We start from the raw sequence: 21611 nt of genomic DNA, 5'->3' as shown, positions 1-21611 counted from the left end.
ATAGGCAAATTTTTTGATTTTGACCAAAATAAGAACATAATAACCTATTTTGCTATTTTCTGGGTTTTAAAGTTATCTAATGGCCAAAACAACATCTGTAACACATCTGGAACATGTTTGCAATCATCATGGGGCTAGAAAAAATCGAGAAATGTTCTTTGAAACACAAAATCCTTTCCTTGGAACACAAAATCTGTTTTTTTTTTTTCTTTATGACTCAAAACTCAAACAAAAAACAACTAAACTCCACACCCCCAAACCTAAACTAAGCATTGTCCTCAATGTTTAAAGTAAATGCATGTAACAATTAGTAAAGGCATAGAAGGATGGAAAATAAAGGGAAAACAAAACAAAATAAAATAAAAAGGAACGAAGGTACCTAGTTGGGTTGCCTCCCAACAAGCGCTTGGTTTATAGTCCCCAGCCCGACTTGCGAGGTCATCACTTTGGATCATGCAGAGGAATGGAAGTCCGCTGTTGATCAAAATTGACTTCCAAGTATGGCTTCACTCGTTGGCCGTTTACTTTGAAAATAGTACCTTGTTCGTCATGCCTAACCTCAATAACTCCAGAAGGAAATACTTGCACTATTGTAAATGGTCCAGACCAACGTGATTTCAGCTTCCCGGGAAAGAGTCGGAGGCGGGAATTAAATAGGAGAACTTTCTGACCAGCGAAGAAATCCTTCCTTAGAATATGCTTATCATGCCATTTCTTTGTACGCTCCTTGTATATCTTGGAAGTCTCATAAGCTTCATTACGAAACTCATCCATATCATTCAATTGAATTGCCCGTTTTTCTCCTGCTGCAATCATGTCAAAATTGAGTGTTTGGAGTGCCCAATGTGCCTTATGTTCGAGCTCAACCGGTAAGTGACAAGCTTTCCCAAAAACTAGACGATAAGGAGACATGCCAATTGGTGTTTTGAACGCCGTTCGATAGGCCCATAAGGCATCATCCAGTTTCAGTGACCAATCCTTTCTTGAAGCACTCACCGTCTTTTCTAAAATTCGTTTTAATTCTCTATTGGAAACTTCAACTTGTCCACTAGTTTGTGGATGATAGGGAGTAGTAACCTTGTGGGTAATACCATATTTAGCTAAAAGAGAATTAAATTGACGATTGCAAAAGTGTGTACCTCCGTCACTGATGATTCCACGCGGAGTCCCGAATCTGGTGAAAATATTTTTTCGGACAAATTTGACAACACCCTTGGAGTCATTGGTAGGGAGGGCGACGGCTTCAACCCATTTCGACACATAATCAACAGCCACCAATATGTACTTGTTCTTCCAAGATTCAGGGAAAGGTCCCATGAAATCTATTCCCCAGACATCGAACAATTCAACCTCTAGAATATTATTCAATGGCATCTGATTTATGCTAGAGATATTTCCAGTGCGTTGGCATCGATCACAGGCAGCTACAAATGCATAGGCATCCTTGAACAAAGTTGGCCAAAAAAATCCAGATTGTAATACCTTGGCTGCTGTTTTGGAGGCACCAAAATGCCCCCCACACGCCAATGTGTGGCAATGTCGCAATATGTCTTCCATCTCCTCCTCAAGCACACATCTCCGTATAACTTGGTCAGGGCAATGTTTCCACAAATATGGGTCGTCCCAATAATAATGTTTAACCAAGGAGAAAAACTTCTTCTTCTGATGAAACGATAAATCAGTTGGAATGATAGTACTAGCTAAATAATTCACAAAGTCAGCGTACCAGGGAGCTTCGGATGATCGAATGGCATACAATTGTTCATCAGGGAACATCTCCATAATGGGTGCAGCATCATCACTCATCTTTACCTCACTGACCAGCCGCGAAAGATGGTCAGCTACCACGTTTTCTGACCCCTTTTTGTCTCGAATTTCAAGATCAAATTCTTGGAGCAGTAGTACCCAGCGAATTAATCGTGGTTTTGCATCCTTCTTCGAAAGTAAATACTTTAAAGCTGAGTGATTGGTATACACTATCACCTTTGCTCCAATCAAGTAGGATCGAAATTTATCCAAGGAGAAGATTACTGCTAACAATTCTTTCTCCGTGGTGGTATAATTCCGCTGGGCGTCATTCAAAGTACGACTGGCATAATAAATTACATGAAGTAATTTATTTCTTCTTTGACCCAAAACTGCCCCTACCGCATAGTCACTAGCATCACACATAATCTCAAAAGGCAAGTCCCAATCCGGTGCGACAATGACAGGTGCAGAAGTAAGCTTCTCTTTCAAGATATTAAATGCTTCCAAACACCTTGAATCAAAATTAAATTCTACATCTTTAAGAAGGAGATTGCATAAGGGCTTCGTGATTTTGGAAAAATCTTGGATAAACCGACGATAAAATCCAGCATGACCCAGAAAGCTTCGAATCCCCTTTACTGTAGTGGGCGGTGGCAATTTTTCTACGGTATCAATTTTTGCCTTATCAACCTCTATGCCTTTAGCTGAAATTTTATGCCCCAGGACTATCCCTTCTTGCACCATAAAATGACATTTCTCCCAATTCAAAACCAAATTGGTTTCTTCACATCTTTTCAAAACTAATGCCAAATTATGTAAACAAGAATCAAATGATGAGCCAAAAACAGAAAAGTCATCCATAAAAACCTCAATGAAGCGCTCCACCATGTCCGAAAAGATGCTCATCATGCAACGTTGAAAGGTGGCAGGGGCGTTACACAACCCAAAGGGCATGCGCCTGTATGCAAAAGTGCCGAATGGGCATGTGAACGTCGTCTTTTCCTGATCTTCAGGTGCAATTGGAATCTGATTATACCCAGAATATCCATCTAAAAAACAATAATATGAATGCCCAGCAAGTCTTTCCAACATCTGATCAATGAAAGGCAAGGGAAAGTGATCTTTCCTTGTCGCAGTGTTCAATTTCCTGTAGTCTATGCAGACACGCCATCCTGTAGTTGTTCTTGTCGGGATCAACTCATTCTTATCATTTTTCACCACTGTAATACCCCCTTTTTTCGGTACGACTTGAACTGGACTCACCCAACTACTATCTGAAATCGGGTAAATTATTCCAGCATCTAATAACTTTAATACTTCAGCTCGCACAACTTCTTTCATATTCAGATTTAATCGGCGCTGATGCTCAACTGAAGGTTTAAAATTATCTTCCATCAGAATACGGTGCATACACATGGAAGGGCTAAGTCCCTTAATATCTGCAATAGTCCACCCTATTGCCGTTTTATGCTCCCTCAAAACTCGTAGTAATTTCTCTTCTTCTAGTTTACTCAAATTTGCAGCAATAATCACAGGAAGAGTTCCAAAATTACCCAAGTATGCATATCTTAAGTGGGAAGGTAGGGGCTTCAATGTGAGGGTTGGTGCAGTAATGACACTGGGTTGTGGCTTGGAGGTTGTGACGCCAAGCTCCTCAAATGCGCACCACCTTCCAGGAGGGCGCGGTTTCATTGCTTCCAAAAAGTACACCATCTCAGAAATTTTAGGATCCTCATGCTCAGTAGTAACGGAATGCACAAGGCAAGCCTCCAATGGATCACATGGATGTTCCTCTTTAAATTTCTCAGAGACAACTTGTTCCACTATATCCACTCGGAAGCAAGAGTCTGATTCCACTGGGTACTTTGTTGCTTCAAAGACATTGAAGGTCACCTGCTCATCAGCCACTCACAAAATTAATAAACCTTTGTCCACATCAATTAATGTCTTCCCGGTTTTTAGAAAGGGGCGGCCTAAGATAATAGGGGTTTCGGCATCTTCTTCCATGGATCCTAAATCACATAAAGCTTTTTCAAAGTAAGTGGTTCCAATAGTGCAAGGTATAGTAAAACTCCCTGGATCCTTTAGCTTAGGTGGTAGCTTCCTCTGCAAAATAGCACTGCATTCTTCGGATAATTTCACTATCTCATGTTCGCCCAATTTCCTGTTCTTTGATATAATATCCTTCATGAATTTGGCATAACTCGGCATTTGCTCCAAAGCATCGGCAAAAGGAATATTGATTTGTAATTTCTTGAAGATATCAAGAAATTTCGAAAATTGGACATCCACTTTGTTTTTTCGAAGACGTTGAGGGAACGGAATTGGCGGTACATATGGCTTTACAAGGGCAGCAGGTTGAGATAATTTCTCTACAGTAGCAGGTTCAATTTCTTGAGAAATTTCATCAAGTTGTGCAGCAGTTCCAACAGTGATAGACGACGACGACGGCACGTTAGTAATTTCTGATGTCTCTGCAGTTTGTTGCTGGATATTCTTGTCTTCATCCAAGTCTACTGCTGTTTTTATTGGCCTCCCATTCCGAAGAGTTATCGCCTTCGCATGTTCTTGGTTTTTCGGATTAATCTCTGTTTGGCTTGGCAAAGCTCCATTTACTCTTCCTGTCAATACATTAGCTAGCTGGCCCATCTGAACCTCCAAGTTTCGAATAGAGGCAGCTTGGTTCTGAAGGGTCGTCTCGGTTTTGCTCATAAATTGATTTGTATTGACAGAGAGAGTGTTGACATTTCCAGCAAGTTGAGTAATTATATCCTCCAATCCATGCTTCTTTTCTTGAGGTGTGAAACCAGGTGGAGGTCCCTGTACATTTTGGTTATTACTCCATGAAAAATTCGGATGGTTCTTCCATCCTGGGTTATAAGTGTTGGAGTAAGGATTATTCCGTTGTCGATGAAAATCAGAGACTTGGTTCACTTGTTCCGATGGTGATGTGAATGGACTAGCTCCACACTCATTGCCATGATGAGGTCCTGCACAAAATTCACAACTTAAATTAGTAGACTGAATAGCATTAACATTTAAAGTACCAAGTTGTTTAGACAGAGTAGAAATTTGCGCAGTTAACGCAGATATGGCGTCAATCTCATGAATTCCAGCTTTCTTTGGTGTTGATCTCCCACTAGGCCATTGATAGTCATTTGACGCCATCTCTTCCAGCAAGTTATATGCTTCAGTTTCTGTTTTTCCCATCAAAGCTCCTCCGGCTGCAGCATCAATTGTTGTTTTGCTTGTATTGTTCAAACCATTGTAGAACGCTTGAACTTGCATCCAAGTAGGTAGGGCATGATGTGGGCACTTCCTTAGCATATCCTTGTATCTGTCCCATGCTTCATAAAAAGGTTCCATGACATTCTGAGCAAATGACATGATGTCATTCCTGAGTTTCGCAGTCTTTGCAGGAGGAAAGAATTTAGCTAAAAATTTCTTGGCCAAGTCGTCCCATGTAGTAATCGAATTAGGTGGTTGAGAATTCAACCATGACTTTGCCTTTTCCTTTAATGAGAAAGGAAAAAGCCTTAAGCGAACAGCATCATTGGTAGCTCCATTGCACTTAAATGTGTCACATATCTCCAAGAAATTAGAGATATGGCTATTAGGGTCTTCTTGAGGTAAACCACAAAAGATGGAGGATTGCTGAATCATTCAAATTATGGCTGGTCTGATTTCAAAATTATTGGCATCAATGGTTGGACGACGAATGCTCGATGGTGATGCCACCACAGATGGGACATCATAGTCCCTTACTGGTTTTGCTTCCTCAGCCATAGGTGATGGCTTTTCCAATATTGCGTCCTTCCCCCTTTTGAGTTTGTTAAGCTTGTGAAGCGTTCGCTCGATCTCTGGATCTAATGGTACAAGCACAAGACTCTGCGAACGTCTCCCGAAACTCATGCACTAGGTGAAGTACCTAAAAAAACAAAAAAAAATTCAAATTAAAATCCAAATCAATCTATATCGATATTAATAAAATTTAAAACACTCCCCGGCAACGGCGCCAAAAACTTGTGATATTTATTGCAAGCGCACAATTCGCACAAGTAATATAGTGATGAGTGAAGTGTCGTTCCCACGAAGAGTGATTTAATTTACCAAGTACCGATTGTGATTAACCCAAGACTTTATTTGAACAATTGATGATGTGATTTGATTGATTAATTAACTAAAACAATGAATAAAAACAAGTGTAGAAAAATAAAGTAGTGAGATTCAAGTTATGAGAGCACTAGAGCTTCCGATTTCACCATAGCCAATTCTACCCAATTCCCTTAGCATGTTAACTTTAATAAAAACCATGATAAATAGTATCATAGGAAAGAAGTAACCAATTGAAGATTTGATCTCTGCACGACAGCAACTCTAGCTCCAGGTTGTCTTCTTTGTCTCTCTAAAACTCTCTCTCTCCTTTGAGTGTTTCGGCGATGAGTATGAATGTGTAGGAATTTTAGGGTAGATGATGGAGGATGGATGATGGGTAATGGATCCCTTCAACAATGACCTAAACTCCTTATTTATAAAACTCCTAGAAATCCTACCTAAGGAATAACTACAATTGTTATAAAAATAGGATTCTTTCTAAAATAAGGTCTTCTTTATTTCTCCTTGTTTGACTTGATAAGACTTGCACCATCTTGAACTAGGAATTTTGACAACATTCCTTGCAACAAAAGGAATGACTTGGCTTCTTTTTAATTGATCTTCATCTTCTTACCTTTTTTAGTACACTTTCTCCTATTTCACAATTCCTTCACAAATCTCACAAAACCAATTAAAAACAACCAATTTAATCCAAGAAATTAATAAATAATTAAGCAAAGGAGGCATAAAATATATATATAATATAGACTTATTGTAAGAACCCAAAACAAACCAAAACAAAATATCTAAAAAGAAAGAAAATATCTAAAAAGTAAGGAAAATATCTTCTAGCGAAAAGACTATTTTGCCCTCGCATTATTTAATAGGGGGAAAATTGACTTTTTAGTCGAGAAAGAATTTGGGCATTCCGCTTAAGCCATTGCGTAGAGCGCGGCGAAACGAGTTCGTGGACACGGAGTAGACCCAGATCGGAGCTGTAACAAAGAAGATATGGTCTAAAAACCTCGAAGGGCAAAACGGTAATTTGGTCAAAAAGTCAGATTTTTATATCTCTCTCTCCTCTCCCTCGTCAGTTCTCTCTCTCTCTCCTTCCGCGCGACTTGGCCGTGCGACCCTTCGCCTTCTCGGCGACGGCCCGGCCACCACAGGCCGAGCTGATCTCCGCCGTGGGTACCATCGGGTCTGCCTCCCTCTCGTCGTCAAAACCTGACCGACCTCCACCCTTGGGCCGCTCGGAGTTGATCGGAAAACCATGTTTTCCGACGGAGATTCGTCCGAAACCACCCGAACTTCCAGCTCGATTTTCTCCTTCAATTTTCCACCAAATCGGTCGAGTAAGGTATGGTTTCTCAGCTATTTTTCACGTTCTAGCTGATGGATGTACGGGTTTCGATCGATTTTAGTCCTAAAGCGATCAATTTTCGACTTGAAATCTGGCCGAAACTTCGGCCGCCTAGAACTACTGTTTCTGGTCACTTTTTGGGGTTTGTCCAAGAACAAAAGTGACTCCAAATGGGGTGTTCTACCTAGGATAGGAATTTGGAGTCTTGGTTCCGAGATTTTTCGGCCACCCGAAAACGCTTAAGACACCCAAATCTGACCGCGCGTGCTGGGACGCGTGGGCGAGGGTGGTGGAGTAATTCTGTGCAGTTTTGTGACCCTCGTGTCGTCACGAGCGCGTAGGATTTTGCGGATCTAGATTCGGAGTCCGTTTGAGCCCCGAACGAATTTTCCATATCGCGCGATCCGTGGGTGCAGTGTCGTCAAATAATTGGATCGCGCTGGATTCCGGATATGTCGGTCTACATGATCTCAGGATCGTGTAGGATTCAACGGATTGCGAATCGGAGTCCCGGATACTCCGAAATCGCGAACCCTGGGGCTAGGGTTTGGATTTTAAGCGATAACGCGATTTTGGCTAATCCGACCGTCCGTTTCGGACCAAAATCACAGAACATGGTTCCTTCTCTGTAAGGAACCTTCAGAGGAGCCCAGATTGGCCATCGGAGGCCGTGGACCCACGGGGTCCCGAATCGGCCGATCTGGCAGCTTACCGCTTATTTAGGTTTCGGGTCTCTTAAGGCCGGTCTAACTGTCCCAAAAAGCTAAGGTGGGCATAGAAGTAACCTAAAACGAGTGCACGTATTTCTAGGAGCCGGGGGCAGGGTGTTTAGTTGAAATTCTTTTTATTGAGCAGTTTATTAATTTAATCTTTATGGGTAATCAGGCACCAGGAGCCCGACAGGATTGCAAAAGAGACCTTCGAAGGGTCAAAGTAGCTCGGACCATCTGTGAGTGGACTTTCATTCATGAATTATTTTATATAAATGAGTTATATAGAGGTTTTCCATAAATAAGATTTTATAAGTGATTTTATATTGATTTTATATAAAAGAGTTTTTATAAACGGGTTTATTTGACTAAATTCCTTATTTGATCTTGAGTAAGCTTTATTGTGTTTCCGAGCATGATTAATACAGAAATAGTTCTATGAGTTGTGTGCTGCTTACTTTTACATGCTTAAGAGTTATAGAAAACAGATTTTGAGGCTTATGGCAGATGAAATAGCAGCACAATTTGAGATTTCAATTATTAATCAGATTTTTCTAAAGGAATTTATTTTAAAACCACCTCGTACCCATTTATTTACGGTGATTACCCAGAGTTGGACCGATGTCTACGGACATCCAGTCCGATTTCAGTTTATGTCAGTGCACTTGACTTTGCCTCACGAGTTACGGGGACGCTCGGACCGTGAGTGCCAGGATTTGCGGCTCGGCAGACTTGGTGTCCCGAGACCTGCCAGGATTGCGGCTCGGCTGACTCTGTGTCCCCGAGACCTGCCAGGATTGCGGATCAGGCTGACTACGGTCCCCTGCATCCTGCCAGAGCGACTCAAGCTGACTTGGTGTCATCGAGGAATCTGCCGGCAAGATCAGGCTGATCATAGTCCCCTGATTTCGCCAGTTTGCGGCTCGGGTGGACTGCGTGGCGCCCGAGACCTGCCAGGGGAATTGACGGTTATGACAGGGGTACAAGTAGGTGGTATTTTCAAAGGATTTTCAACTCTTTTATTCAGTTATGATTTTCAACTATTTCAAACCAGTTTCTTTGATATTTGCGCCTTTTGTATCTTTATATAATTGTTCAGTGTTACGAAGCTATAGGCTTACGATTATATTTATTTTCAGATGAAACCTTATATTAAACACAGGTGAACCTTAGCCTTACTTATCAAGTTATTGTTATGGGGTTATTATGCTTATAAAAATTGTTTTCAAGAGCATTATTTTTGTCCACTCACATTTTCAATCTGTTTTACGCCCCCAGGCCGTAGAAGTACGCGGGATCCACCACCGGGCCATACATAGCTTCCGCGCCATCAAGAAAGGTAGAGTTTTGAAGAAAATCCTTGAAACCTCGAAAGCCTTAGAAAATGCTCTGATATCTAGTTAAAATTGAGAAACTAGAGTTGAGAATGGTTACTTGAGATATTCTGGCAGTTGGTGTGAATTTATTGACTGTTTAACAGGCGGAAGAATTTGGGATTTGTCAAAATACAGGGGAGACTCTGCCGAATTTTCGGCAGAAGTCTAAGGGAAATTTGGAAAGAATTTGAAACGAGAAGGGTAAAAAGGTCTTTTGTGCCCGACATTAGCCAGATGTCGGACACGCACAGGATTCGACTCGGATTCCAAAGCGGAAATTGGGTCGGGTCCTGTCAATTTGGTATCAGAGCGTAGGTTTTACTTCCTGTAGACTTCGCACTCTGTGCATCCTCGTTCTCTTCTCAAGTGGGGCCCAAATGGTGGTGGTATCCGTAGGAAAATCAAATAGTTATCCCGACGTAAGGGGATGAAATTTCCAAGTATGACAGGAACTGCACCGGTATCTGAACCGGCAGAGTAATCTCTTGTAAGAGGTTGATCAGGAGACGTACCTATTGTACCTAGTAGGCAGGGAGATCCTAACACTCAGTAGACCCTGGAGATGTTAGCTCAAGCTTTAGTCAGCCAGAGATCCATCCGCGAGATAGGTGGATCAAGTAAACAGGAGCAAGAGCTATAAATTGGGATAATAGTGGTATCTAGTAGTAAAAGAGGATTGAGTTGAAGAAATATAGCAGGTCATAGAGATCCTGGTTGTTCCACAGAAGAATAAAGTTTTGGGCAGGATTTGGTTAAGAAGTGATGTTAAAATCCTTTGACTCGTACTAAGTAAGCATTTTGGGAGCAGAATATGATAGTCAGTCATATCTATAAGTCTACAGAAGGTGTGAATGCCGGAGTTTTTACAGCAGAATAGAGGATAATGGTTGAACCCGAATACGAGAAAAAGGTTTCGCGTACGGTTTCTATTAATAGAGATTGGAAAGTAAGAGGTAGTACCTAGTTACGATCAGGTTAAAAGCCTCCATTCAAGGTATAGTGATCAGTTAATAGTTAGTCAATTTTGAGGCCGTGATGATGTCTGCCCCAGCCAGATAAGGGGCAGACCATGGGGTGCACTTTGTGCACAGTATTTGGAGATAGGTAACTTTAATCAGGAAAAGTTTAAGAGAGATACTACAGTGGTAATCACAGTTTCCAATCATTGAACGGCCGCAGGCTTGGAGGCCATCGAACTGGAGTTAGTTTCAGTAGTGGTACCAGCCAGGATGATGATATTGCAAATCGTTCTGGGGCCGGTGTAGCCAAAAACATGGAGAGACAGGTGTTGATAGGCTCTAACAGGAGAAGTTGCTCTAATGTGCCAGATGTGGTAGGTACCGTTCTGGGCCCTGCTAGTGGAATACCAGTCTCTATAGTTTGGAATTAGAAATCCAGGTTAGGTTTCAGTTAGACTCAGGTAAAAGAAGCTTTTGGGCCTTGATTTCAGTTTAATACCGCAATTCGCTCTAGACAGACGACCAGTTTAAGAAAATGACTCAAATTGTGGAAAGGTTATTGGGACATAATGTACTACAGTTTCAGAACGATTTGAGTAAAAAAAAAAGATGTTGGTTTGAGAGTATGCCTTAAGTGACAGTTGTTGGATTCCCTTGGATTAGATGTTTCCAATAGATGCCTTACTCGAGATATAGTATGGATCACCCAAGTATGAAGATAGAATGTCAAGTAAGGTTCATTGAAATCTGGAAGTATTGTAAGGAATAAAGAACCTGATTGAATTAAGCAGAAAAAGACTCTAAGTAATCCAGGATTGGCAAGAAGTTATGCAGATACTAGAAGAAGGATCTTCAGATAAGTATTCTCGATAGTTATCGCCTGAGGAAGGTGAAATGAGAATCAAGGAAGCAAGGGAGCCAAATTTTAGCTATTCCAGACCCAATAAGATTACAGAAGGTGCAGAAAGCAAGAAATTTAGAGTTTGGAAGGGAACGTAATGAGCTTTCAGTGATTTATGCAATGTAGTAACCTGAGTTGCACTTACAGGAGCAATGTTTCCCCCTCTTCGAATGACAGGGATGTAAATTTCGAGGACGAAATTTTTATAAGGGGGGTAGATTGTAAGAACCCAAAACAAACCAAAACAAAATATCTAAAAAGAAAGAAAATATCTAAAAAGTAAGGAAAATATCTTCTAGCGAAAAGACTATTTTGCCCTCGCATTATTTAATAGGGGGAAAATTGACTTTTTAGTCGAGAAAGAATTTGGGCATTCCGCTTAAGCCATTGCGTAGAGCGCGGCGAAACGAGTTCGTGGACACGGAGTAGACCCGGATCGGAGCTGTAACAAAGAAGATATGGTCTAAAAACCGCGAAGGGCAAAACGGTAATTTGGTCAAAAAGTCAGATTTTTATCTCTCTCTCCTCTCCCTCGTCAGTTCTCTCTCTCTCTCTCTCCTTCCGCGCGACTTGGCCGTGCGACCCTTCGCCTTCTCGGCGACGGCCCGGCCACCACAGGCCGAGCTGATCTCCGCCGTGGGTACCATCGGGTCTGCCTCCCTCTCGCCGTCAAAACCTGACCGACCTCCACCCTTGGGCCGCTCGGAGTTGATCGGAAAACCATGTTTTCCGACGGAGATTCGTCCGAAACCACCCGAACTTCCAGCTCGATTTTCTCCTTCAATTTTCCACCAAATCGGTCGAGTAAGGTATGGTTTCTCAGCTATTTTTCACGTTCTAGCTGATGGATGTACGGGTTTCGATCGATTTTAGTCCTAAAGCGATCAATTTTCGACTTGAAATCTGGCCGAAACTTCGGCCGCCTAGAACTACTGTTTCTGGTCACTTTTTGGGGTTTGTCCAAGAACAAAAGTGACTCCAAATGGGGTGTTCTACCTAGGATAGGAATTTGGAGTCTTGGTTCCGAGATTTTTCGGCCACCCGAAAACGCTTAAGACACCCAAATCTGACCGCGCGTGCTGGGACGCTTGGGCGAGGGTGGTGGAGTAATTCTGTGCAGTTTTGTGACCCTCGTGTCGTCACGAGCGCGTAGGATTTTGCGGATCTAGATTCGGAGTCCGTTTGAGCCCCGAACGAATTTTCCATATCGCGCGATCCGTGGGTGCAGTGTCGTCAAATAATTGGATCGCGCTGGATTCCGGATATGTCGGTCTACATGATCTCAGGATCGTGTAGGATTCAACGGATTGCGAATCGGAGTCCCGGATACTCCGAAATCGCGAACCCTGGGGCTAGGGTTTGGATTTTAAGCGATAACGCGATTTTGGCTAATCCGACCGTCCGTTTCGGACCAAAATCACAGAACATGGTTCCTTCTCTGTAAGGAACCTTCAGAGGAGCCCAGATTGGCCATCGGAGGCCGTGGACCCACGGGGTCCCGAATCGGCCGATCTGGCAGCTTACCGCTTATTTAGGTTTCGGGTCTCTTAAGGCCGGTCTAACTGTCCCAAAAAGCTAAGGTGGGCATAGAAGTAACCTAAAACGAGTGCACGTATTTCTAGGAGCCGGGGGCAGGGTGTTTAGTTGAAATTCTTTTTATTGAGCAGTTTATTAATTTAATCTTTATGGGTAATCAGGCACCAGGAGCCCGACAGGATTGCAAAAGAGACCTTCGAAGGGTCAAAGTAGCTCGGACCATCTGTGAGTGGACTTTCATTCATGAATTATTTTATATAAATGAGTTATATAGAGGTTTTCCATAAATAAGATTTTATAAGTGATTTTATATTGATTTTATATAAAAGAGTTTTTATAAACGGGTTTATTTGACTAAATTCCTTATTTGATCTTGAGTAAGCTTTATTGTGTTTCCGAGCATGATTAATACAGAAATAGTTCTATGAGTTGTGTGCTGCTTACTTTTACATGCTTAAGAGTTATAGAAAACAGATTTTGAGGCTTATGGCAGATGAAATAGCAGCACAATTTGAGATTTCAATTATTAATCAGATTTTTCTAAAGGAATTTATTTTAAAACCACCTCGTACCCATTTATTTACGGTGATTACCCAGAGTTGGACCGATGTCTACGGACATCCAGTCCGATTTCAGTTTATGTCAGTGCACTTGACTTTGCCTCACGAGTTACGGGGACGCTCGGACCGTGAGTGCCAGGATTTGCGGCTCGGCAGACTTGGTGTCCCGAGACCTGCCAGGATTGCGGCTCGGCTGACTCTGTGTCCCCGAGACCTGCCAGGATTGCGGATCAGGCTGACTACGGTCCCCTGCATCCTGCCAGAGCGACTCAAGCTGACTTGGTGTCATCGAGGAATCTGCCGGCAAGATCAGGCTGATCATAGTCCCCTGATTTCGCCAGTTTGCGGCTCGGGTGGACTGCGTGGCGCCCGAGACCTGCCAGGGGAATTGACGGTTATGACAGGGGTACAAGTAGGTGGTATTTTCAAAGGATTTTCAACTCTTTTATTCAGTTATGATTTTCAACTATTTCAAACCAGTTTCTTTGATATTTGCGCCTTTTGTATCTTTATATAATTGTTCAGTGTTACGAAGCTATAGGCTTACGATTATATTTATTTTCAGATGAAACCTTATATTAAACACAGGTGAACCTTAGCCTTACTTATCAAGTTATTGTTATGGGGTTATTATGCTTATAAAAATTGTTTTCAAGAGCATTATTTTTGTCCACTCACATTTTCAATCTGTTTTACGCCCCCAGGCCGTAGAAGTACGCGGGATCCACCACCGGGCCATACATAGCTTCCGCGCCATCAAGAAAGGTAGAGTTTTGAAGAAAATCCTTGAAACCTCGAAAGCCTTAGAAAATGCTCTGATATCTAGTTAAAATTGAGAAACTAGAGTTGAGAATGGTTACTTGAGATATTCTGGCAGTTGGTGTGAATTTATTGACTGTTTAACAGGCGGAAGAATTTGGGATTTGTCAAAATACAGGGGAGACTCTGCCGAATTTTCGGCAGAAGTCTAAGGGAAATTTGGAAAGAATTTGAAACGAGAAGGGTAAAAAGGTCTTTTGTGCCCGACATTAGCCAGATGTCGGACACGCACAGGATTCGACTCGGATTCCAAAGCGGAAATTGGGTCGGGTCCTGTCACTTATCATGGACCACACGCTCGCCTGGGCTGCTTCTTCACTGCTGGACCTCCTTTTTTTGCCCAAACCCCCCCAGCCCGAGTCCACCTCCTTTGCTGGACTTGCTCTTAGTAAATGCTTCAGGATTCCAGTGTGCCGCTTCAAATTCACGCAAGCATAGGACTATGCCTTGAATGGCTTCCGTTCCCTTGTAAATAGGAATAAAAGAAAAGTTAATGTCATAATCAAGTCTCTGTTATCGTTATTAATGGACTAATAGTAAGTTATCCAAGGCTTTGGTATTTTATTTTTTGTGCAACTTCTTACCGTATTGTTCGTGAGTACATGAACGATGTCACTGTGAAGCCACAAGCGACTGCGACCACCTGGCTCGTCAAATGAATCTTGACGAACAATCTCCCATGCCATTTCTTGTATCAAATCATGAATGGATAGACGCGTGTTTGAAATAGACAAGAGAGATTTCTCAATAAGAACATGTATCACAATACGAGTACCAACAAACCACAACTGTCTAGTATTTCAATCACTTCTTCCTTGTCATAAAACTTATGGAAACATGCAACATCAAGAAAAATTTTATGCTGCATCTCCTCTAGTCCATCATAGCTTATTTTTAACATTTGAAAATTTTTTTTGGTCAGGAGCTTGCTTCAGTTTATCTAGTGCACTCTTCCATTCATCTCGACTTCTTTTGTACAAAAAAGACCCCAAAGTTTTAAGAGCTAATGGAAGACCTCCTGCATACTTTATGAAACTTTTAGACAGTTCTAGATAATCTTCTTCAAGGTCATCTTTTGAAAGGCCTTCTTACTAAAGAGATGACGAGCTTCATGTTGGGTTAATGGCAAGACCTTATATATCTTCTCTATCCCTTGTTCGACTAACAAACGTTCATCTCTAGTTGTAATGATGATTCTACTTCCCAAACCAAAGCAGTCTTTTTCTCTGATCAACATTTCCAGTTGCTCTGATTGATCTACATCATCAAGAATGAGAAGAACCTTTTTATTACATAGACACCTCTTTATCATAGTAAATCCACTATAAGCATCACAAACTTGTATATTTACTTTCTTCAAGATATTGGAAAGAAGCTGTTTCTGTAAAGGAACTAGACCATGTGTTGCATAAACCTCTCTGACATTTGCAAGAAAGCTGCTACCTTCAAAACTATGAGAAATTCTCTCATAAACTAATCTAGCAAGGGTTGTCTTACCCATTCCGCCCATCCCCCATATCCCCACAAAGCGCACATCATTTGCGCTTGTATCTAAATGCAGATCTATTTCCTTTAGTTTAGTATCAAATCCGACTAATATCTCTGAGGAATCATACAATGAAAATGTGGGATGCACTTTATCCCACACTGCATCAACAATTTCTGTGATAAGCTCTGTATCATACCTAGAAGTAGAAGAAGAGAAAAAAAAAATCATCAGATGAGGTTATATGAAAATGTGGGATAAAGTGCATGGCAAAACTAAAATGCAATATTCAAGAATTGGTCTCATTCAATGTTTTCAAAGGCGAGGGGTCTTAGTAGCGCTATGCAAGGCGCCTTAAAGCATTGAGGCGTAAGCCTTTTGAACATTAATTTATTTTAATAACAAAAATTTATAAATAATACAATACAACTAAATTGTAGTACTAATTCGCATTGAAAAATATTTATTCAACATCAAAAGAAATACTCAATTCATTCATCCCATCCGACAGAGGCGATTTCCATTCATTCTGCTCCGATGCACTCACCGGGGCGTGATTAAGCGTGCCTTTGAAAACACTGGTCTTATTAGCAATGTGTCAGTTGTTGCCTCATGCTTACCTATAATCCTTTGAATTCCACCCAGCGAGATTAGCAACTTTTTTTAAAGCATTTCTCCACTCAAGCACCTCCTCTCTCTCTTCCCCACAATTCGTTTAATGGTTAACGAGGGCTGCCCCATAACTCCCCCGTTGATGTCGTACATCAAAGGGATCCACATCATAAAAGATTGGGAAAATTCTCTCCTTCTCTTTCATGGACTGAACAATATGGGTTAGTTCACGCAAACACCAACTTGAAGTAGCATAGTTTGTTGAAAGAATTATGATTGCAAACCTTGATTGTTCAATTGCGGTGAGGAGCTCCGAATTGATATCTGTCCCTTTTTCAAGATCTGGATCATCCCTGAAAGTTCTAATTCCTCGGCAGTCCAACTGTTTGTATAAATAGTCAGTAAAACCCCTGCAAGTCTCTTCATCCCTGAAACTCAAAAACACTTGGTATTTCCATTCCATGAACAAACTGCAGTAGCAGAAGTGAAGGCCCTTTGGCTGCTCAATGCCATTGGAAAGTGGTCCCAAGAAATCTTCTCTCAGCACCGGATTGCAGAACAAGAATGATTAGAAAGATGAAAATTCAATGGCACCAATTGAAATATGGAAAAGAAAAATCAGCACAGAGATAGGTGCCAGGAAGGCAAAGACAAAGATAATAATGAAACTGAAAACAAAATAAAAATAGTGTTGAAAGGGGCTTCAGCAATGTTTCTTCATGGTGTGTTGCGAGGAAAAGATGCCTTTGACCTTAACTAATGAAGAAGAGGATGATATGTAGAGAAGAAGACAGAGGAAGTAGTTGGAGTTGGAGAATGGCGCCATGACACAAACCAATGTTGTTCTTTATTTTGTTTATATGAAAGGCTGATGATAAGTAGATAGGTTTAGTATATTTATTTCAGTACCTGCTACTAATTTAAAATTTTCCCCAATCACATTCACCATCCTTAAATAATATGTTAAACTCAAGCAAGGGAGTATACATCAGAGAAGACGTGGATTTCAAGCAGGGGTGGCCCTGGCATAGTGCAAGTGGCACTACTGCACCGGCCCGAAATATTTTTACTTTATATTATATATTTTAATATTATAAAAACTGTATATATACTCCACCATGCAGCATATAATGAAACAAAGTGTATTGGTGGAGTTTGTTTTTAGTGCATATCCCTTGCTACAAGGCCCAAGTGTGAGTCTCATTGATATCATTCTTTTTTCATTATAACAACAAAATTTAAAATAGTTATAAATAAAAAAAACAAAACAAAACAGAAGTACATGAAAAAAAAAAAACAAAGGGGAACGATCCAACTAAACTAACAACATTATATATCATCACACCCAAACAAAACAAAACAAAAGTACTTTCTTCCCCTCAAAACAAAACCCCAAAATAAAATTCCCAAAATAAAATTCATACCTTTTTCTTTCTCTTAACCTTTTAGGGGCCTTGGTGGAGGACTTATGATGTTTTGGCGTGATGATTGGATAGTACAAATTTTCACTTACTCTATTGGTCATATTGATGTTATGGTCACTGACCATGAAGGATACACATTCCGTTTTACTGGCTTTTACGGTAACCCAGATTCTTCGCAGCATAAACATTCTTGGGATCTCCTTCGTTGTCTACCTAGTGTTTCTTCTCTCCCTTGGATTTGTATGGGAGATTTTAACGAAATTATCTCTAATGTTGAGAAGCTGGGGGGCAACCCACGACCACAATGGTAGATGGATGATTTTAAGGAAGCCATTTCTGATTGCTGCTTCAAAGAAATACCTTTCTTGGGCTCTCCTTTTACTTGGAGCAGAGGGTCTGGTGGAAGCCTGGTCAAAGAGCATCTAGATAGAGGTTTGGCTAGTCATTTTGTCTTTCAATACTTTGAACACTTACTTGTCCACCACTTTGTCACAGATGCTTCAGACCATGCCCCCTTGGTTTTACATGCTGAAATTCATGCTCCTGCCACAACTTTTCGTAAATGGCGTTTTCATTTTGAAGCAATGTGGGCGAATGAAGAGGGCTACCGTAATACTATTCTTGAGGCTTGGGGTGAGGCCTCTTGTCAGTCTCTACCTCTCACAAACAAGTTTTTACTGTGTACACAACGTCTTAATTCTTGGGGCCAACAACAGTTTGGTTCTCTCCCAAAACAGATTCAGCAATGTTATTTGGAGCTCCAAAATCTTGACTTGGATGCACCCAATTTTGACCCAACCAGGAAGCATGAATTATCAGTTAAACTTGATGATCTACTTGAGAAAGAGGAGATTTTTTGGAAACAAAGGTCCCGAGTTCAGTGGCTTCAGGAGGGCGACTGGAAAACACGTTATTTTCATGAAAAAGCTCGCCATAGAGGAAGGAAAAATAAAATTTCTGGGGTCTTTGATGACAACAACTGCTGATTTAATGAGGAGCCAGGCATCCAAAGGGCTTTTATTGATTATTTTCATAAATTGTTCACATCTGATGGTGCCATGGACGTAGCTAATATTATGGATGTTGTTGAAACCAAAGTAACGCCTGAGATGAATGCCCAGCTTACTCGCCCTTTTGATTTGTCAGAAATTAGTCATTCCCTTTCCCAAATGGGACCTTTGAATGCCCTGGTTCAGATGGATTGCCTGCTTTATTTTTCCAAAAATACTGGGATATTATTGGAGAAGATATTGCTCTTATTTGCTTGCAGATCTTGAATAATGGCAAGAGTATTAAGGAGTTTAACCATACATTGGTGGCATTGATTCCGAAGATAAAGAACGTAAAGAATGTGAAGGAGTTCCGACCTATAAGTCTATGTAACGTCATCTACAAAATTGTTGCCAAAACTCTAGCTAACTGTCTGAAGATCATTTTGCCTGAGGTGATTTCAAGTGTTCAAAGTGCTTCTATTCCTGGAAAATATATCATTGATAATGTCACTCTTGCTTTTGAGCTTATGCATACAGTCAAAAAACAAAAACAAATTAAGGAGCCAAAAGTTGTTGTGAAGCTTGATGTCAGTAAGGCATATGATCGAGTTGAGCGGAATTTTCTTCGCAAAATCATGAAAAAGCTTGGCTTTGCAACTCGTTGGGTGGATTTGATTATGGAGTGTGTGACGACTGTTACTTATTCCATTATTGTTAAAACACGCGTCATGGAAAAGCTTGGCTTTGCAACTCGAGAGGCATCCGACAAGGTGACCCGCTCTCTCCTTATTTGTTTTTAATTTGTACTTAAGGGTTTTCTTCTCTTTTATAACAGGCAGAAAATTTGGGTTTTATTAAAGGAGTCAGAGCAGCAGCAAACGCTCCCCCAATCTCCCATCTTTTCTTTGCAGATGATAGCCTTTTATTTCTGCATGCATCTCTTGCTAGTTGTCAGCCATTAAAAGAATTTGCTTACAACCTATGAAAAGGCAGCTGGGCAACGAATCAATTTTGAAAACTCTACTATGGCATTTGGTCCTAATTCTAATATTCAACTCCAAAGTGATATGCAGCTGATCCTTGGCATTCCATTAGTCCAATTCCATGAGAAATACCTTGGATTACCAATGGTTGTTGGACAAGCCAAGAAGGCTCTCTTTGTCAACCTACGCAACAGAGTTGGAAAACTTCTTCAGGGATGGAAAGGTCACGCGTTTGTTCACTCGAGTTTGTAATGAACTTTTACTACTTCAAAAAAAAAAAAAAAACTTTTATTTTTTGACTGAACATACTAATATTTAACTTTATCAAATAAAAATGTTTAAAAAAATTATAAATTTGATTTGTGATTGTTATTATATGCTAATTGATGATGAATTTTAATTATGAAAAAAATTGTTTTATGACATTAAGTCATGGTAAATTTTCTTTTTTTAGTATTTTCATATTAAATTATGTGAGGGCTCCAGTTTTAGTTTTGCACAGAGCCTTTAAAATCTCAGGACCAGCCTCAATTTCAAGTCTAGCATACAACTTTTAGTCCCTCGCCTAATTAAATTCATATTCACCTAGATTTATTCATATCAAGAAATGGAAAGAAAAGGAAAATCATTAGTTAATTCCTTTTCACATATCCTATTTTCATTGATTTGTTCAATACTTGGGAGATTTCAAATGATAATAGAAATTTGCAGCCTTTGTCCTGTAGGGACTTTGAGGATTAGTTATGCAACAACCGATCCAAAATTAGTAGTTAATTATTCATTTATTTTAGTAAAAGACTATTATACTCCTACAATATTTTATTAGGTTAAAAGTTGACTTTTTATTCGGGAAGGAATTTAGGAATTTCAGTTGTGCCGTTGCGTAGAGCACATTGAGAGGAGTCCGTAGACACGTGGTGGGCTCAAATCCGAGTTGTAACGAGAGAGATACGATCAAAATTCAAGTAGGGTTAAAATCGTAATTTCGCCAAACTGGTTTTAAAACCAGAATCTCTCTCTCTCTCTCCCTCTCGCTCCCCCTCCCCCCCCCCCCCCCCTTGCTAGAGACAGCAGCCACGATTTTACCGTCGCCACTGTCGCCATAGTCCGCCGATGGAGCTAGGACCGGTTCCAAAACAACCGGCCGACCCTTCCCACTCCGTCGTCGCCCCTGCAGTGCAGCCAAGTCACCGAAAAGCCAGAATCCGGCCGGTTTTTGGTAAATTTTTCTCAAGCTAGTTCTCCCTCCTCCAGCCACTGTTTTTGACGAGTGAGGTATGGTTTCTCACCTACTTTTCGAGGTTTTGGCCGATTTTCGAATGGAGATCCCGGTCACTTTTCGTCCAAATTGGACGTTGCCGTAGTTGAATAAATTGCTCCACTCATCGAGTAGTAGCTATAGCGGGAAGGGTGGCCCTCGATTTAAAGTTTCCCGGCCATAGGTATCGCTTAGGACACCCTCGCGTTGTCAGCGCGTGTGACGGCGCATGGGCACTGTAGCAAAGGGGCAGTGTGACCCAATGCGATCCTCTAGTTGTCACGAGCCCGTAGGCGTGCTCAGATTCCAATTTGGATAACGTTTGGACCCCGAATGGATCTCGCCTATTGTGCGATTTTCGAGTTCGATATGTTTGAGCCGTTGGATCGCAGTTATTTTTAGATATGTCGATCTAGACAATTCCAGGGTCGTATAGGAGTCGACGGATCGTGTATCGTATTATCGAATACTCTGAAAATGCCAACCCTATGGCTAGGTTTACAGTAACCGTCTGATCGTGCAATCGTGATCAGTCTGACCGTCTGATCGAGACCAAACTCACGGGACATGTGTCCTAGGCATATTAGAACCTTTAGGGACTTCTAGATTTGCGAGGGAGGGTTGCGGCTCTGATAGAAGGGGTATCTCTGAGACCTGCGAGCGGTGATTGCGACTCAGATAAAAGGGGTATCTCCGAGACCTGCAAGGGGGGGATTGCGGCTCGGATAGAAGGGGTATCTTTGAGACCTGCGTGGGGGCATTGCGGCTAGGATAGAAGTGGTGTCTCC

At 41.2% G+C, this 21611-nt stretch overlaps 2 long non-coding RNA genes and 1 pseudogene across 2 annotated transcripts; 2 read left to right on the top strand and 1 right to left on the bottom strand.

Moving 5' to 3' along the window:
• On the top strand, positions 6944-9423 carry LOC109946283. The gene is made up of 3 exons (XR_002269472.1): positions 6944-7204; positions 8093-8156; positions 9196-9423. It is a non-coding gene; the product is annotated as an uncharacterized LOC109946283 (long non-coding RNA).
• On the top strand, positions 11406-14617 carry LOC109946282. Its single transcript, XR_002269471.1, has 3 exons — positions 11406-11962; positions 12851-12914; positions 13954-14617. It is a non-coding gene; the product is annotated as an uncharacterized LOC109946282 (long non-coding RNA).
• Positions 14593-17760, bottom strand: LOC18768671 (annotated as a pseudogene).

Source organism: Prunus persica, chromosome G8 (assembly GCF_000346465.2).
Source record: "Prunus persica cultivar Lovell chromosome G8, Prunus_persica_NCBIv2, whole genome shotgun sequence".
Classification (NCBI taxonomy): domain Eukaryota; kingdom Viridiplantae; phylum Streptophyta; class Magnoliopsida; order Rosales; family Rosaceae; genus Prunus; species Prunus persica.
The sequence above is the reverse complement of the archived record's forward strand: the minus strand, read 5'-3'. Positions and strand labels throughout refer to the sequence as shown.